Below are 2983 nucleotides of genomic sequence, written 5' to 3' on the forward strand. Positions count from 1 at the left end.
TTCCTCTCTGCACTGTGCCAGCGCCTGCCCATCTGTTCCAATCCAAAGGTCTCCCCTGCAGCATCCATTCAAGTGCCATATGGCTGAGGCTCAGCCCGCAGAGGAGGGGGTAGTGGGCCCCTGGAGGGGCATGATGGCAGGAGTGGAGGGCTTCTTCTGCCCAAGCCCTGGGGATGAGGAAAGCCAGCCAGGAGAAAGCTAGGGGCCTGGAGGAGCTGGGGGTGGGAGGGAGCAGGGAGAGGCCATGATCTGGGCCTAGGAGATGCCATGGTAGTCCCCTCCTCTGGCCGCTCCCAGAAGGCCACTCAGCCTGCAAGTGCCTCGTGCCATCTGCTGAGGCACACAGAGACTAGAGTGGCTCTCACAGGACCTGAGGGGCGGTCCAGCCTTGTGTCCTCAGCTGAGACCTAGTGCCAAAACCTCCAGGAAGGGCTGTTGAGTCACACAGAATTCCTGGAATCACAAAACCAGCTTGGGGGCACACACTGAACTGGCCCTTTTGCTAGTGAGGATCTGAGGCCCAGCGGGACGGGGCCTGCCATGGGGGGAATGGTTAGGCGCAGCTGGCTCTCAGGGCAGGGTCCCCCAGCCCCATGCCACATGAGCCTGGACCCTGGAGGAGGAGATGCGGGCATCAAGGGGTGGCAGGAACAGCCAGTAAAACAATGAGGGGTAGGTAGGTGCCTGGTGGGGTTAGGAGGGCACTGAGTGTCAGCTGGGCTGGGGCAAGTCAGGAGAGCCAGCAGGAAGGCAGGTGGGATTGCCAGCTGGATGGGGCCAAGGCAGCGGTCTCAGCAAAGGTGCCCAGGTGGGCTGATGACTGGCCTCTCACAGGTGTGCATGGAGCAGGTGGACTACATGGGGCTTCACCTCCATGCTCCTGCCCCCTCGAGCCTGCCTTCCCTACTCCCGCTCAGTCTCCCCTCCAGGTGTAAAGGCAGGACAATTTCCTGGCAGGTTCAGGTTGCTGAAGGGAAGTGAGCTCTCCTGGGAGTCTCGGGCTCACTGCTGGGCCCCACCACCCTGGCTCGGGCAGAGTGTGCGTGAGTGGTCAGGGGACTGGGGGCAGACACAGCTCCCAACCTTGGGGAATACACGTGGGCCTGGAGGAGACAAGAGGGACCGGTCTGAGAGATAGGGCCTCCAGGCCCCGCAGGGCTGCCCCAGTCACCAATGCCACTTGTATCAGGTCTCTCCACCGTCACCAGGACACAGCTTTGTGTTGGGGGACTCCCTGGGTGCTGCTGTCCTCGAGACACTCCCACCCTTGTCCCCAGGCTGTTAGAAAGTGGGGTGTCCCACTGAACACAGATCGAGTCCTGGTTTTGCGGTCACTATCAGAACAGTTGACCCATCCGGAAGCTGGCAAAACACAGGCTGCACGTGGCTTTCATGCAGCCAGTGTGTGTTAAATAGTGTTCTGGACTGGGCGTGGGTCCAGGTGCAGGGACACATCATGGATGGGACAGGCCTCTTCCTGCAGGTGTAGCCATCTGGCTGAGAGCATGACAGGAGCCGTGAGCCCCATGTTAGGAGGGAAGGGCTGTGGGGAGAGCAGGTGGGAGTCTTTGCCAGCGTGGTGCCACAGCGAAACGCCACAGACGGGGGCTTCCATGACAGAAGCCGAGGTGGAAAGTCCAAGGTCAGGGTGGGTTCTGGGGAGGCCACTTCCAGGTGCAGAAGGCTAACCTCCCTCACAGCTTCACGATCCCATTGGGAGGCTCCACCCTTGTGATCCAACACTCCCCAAGGCCCTTTCTTGTGCTATCACTCTGGGGGCTAGGCTTCGACATTTGCATTTTGGGGGAGCACAAACATCCAGGCCAAAGCTGGGGGCTATGGGAGCGAGGTGGGTTGTGATTTTGAACCAGCCTCATGAAGAGGGTGGCATTGGAGGTGACGCAAGCCCAGCTGATGTCTGACCAGTCTGAGGGAAAAGCATTCCAGGCCTAGGGAACAGCCCCAGCCAGTGAGGTCTGGAGAAGCCCAGGGCAAGGTCCAGGGTGCTGGCAGGGAGCAAGATGGCTGCTGCAGAGTCTGGGGACCAAGTGTTGGGGAGTGATTGGAGAACGACCCCACCAAGCCAGGGACAGGAATCGGGGGGACAGCCAGGAGACTGTACCAAGTCCAGCAGCAGGAGAGGAGGTGACTGGGAGCAGGTGGCCTGAAGGAGATTCCAGATGTGTGGAAGGTGGGAACGCTGAGTCACCACCCACCCTCCCTCAGGGGCTCCCAGGGTGGGGCAACTGTGAGGGCCACTGGGCCCCAGGTCACACACCCCTGAGCCTGGGTTGTGTCAGAGTCAGCTTGTCCCCAGACCCTTGCCATGCCTCCCACCAACCCCAGGAGTCTCTTCTCAGTAGTCCCTGACAGGGAGCCTCAGGGGCAGGACAGGTCTCTGGGGCCGGTGATTCTGGAGAGGATTCTGGAAGGCCAGTGCTCTCCCTGAAAGGCTCAGCTCTGACCAGAAGCCTGGCCAGTGCTACGGTGCCTAGGCCCAGCTCGTTCTCCCAGGAGTTGCCCCCATCAAGCCAGCCACCTGGCCCAGCACCCGAGGGGCCCAAGGAGCCTGGCCCTCCCAGAGCCTCCGCTGCTCGGGTGATGGGATTCCCTGAGCTGGTGGCCGGCACATCACAGGGTCCCGTGGGGTCCCTGCCCCTCCACCTCCTCCCTCTGCTCCTGCAGAAGATCCAGCTGTGACCCACGGCTTTGTTGCCCAGAGCCCTGTCTCCAGCCGCCTCGGCCCATGGCAGGCAAGGGACATGTGTCCTTTTTGGACTTTTATAGGGGCCTTCGTTTTTTTCTTTTGAAAGTAGATCTATTGTTTGTGCAAAACTGATACGTGCTTACTGCAGAAAAGTAAACATGGAAAAATACAGAGAAGCAGCTGCCCCTCACCCTTTGCCCAAGGCTGCAGGGGAGCTCCAGGCCCCATGCTCTGTGGGGGCAGGGGGGCTTGGGGGAGGGGAATCTTGGAGCAAGG

At 60.7% G+C, this 2983-nt stretch overlaps 1 protein-coding gene across 1 annotated transcript in view; it reads left to right on the forward strand.

Annotated features, from left to right (window-relative positions):
• The window catches only part of TSNARE1 (t-SNARE domain containing 1), a 152806-nt gene that overhangs the window by 148868 nt on the left and 955 nt on the right, over positions 1–2983 (forward strand). The gene's annotated exons all lie outside the window — the stretch shown is intronic.

Source organism: Carlito syrichta, unplaced genomic scaffold (assembly GCF_000164805.1).
Source record: "Carlito syrichta isolate Samal-C Ts95f unplaced genomic scaffold, Tarsius_syrichta-2.0.1 Scaffold315705, whole genome shotgun sequence".
Taxonomy (NCBI): domain Eukaryota; kingdom Metazoa; phylum Chordata; class Mammalia; order Primates; family Tarsiidae; genus Carlito; species Carlito syrichta.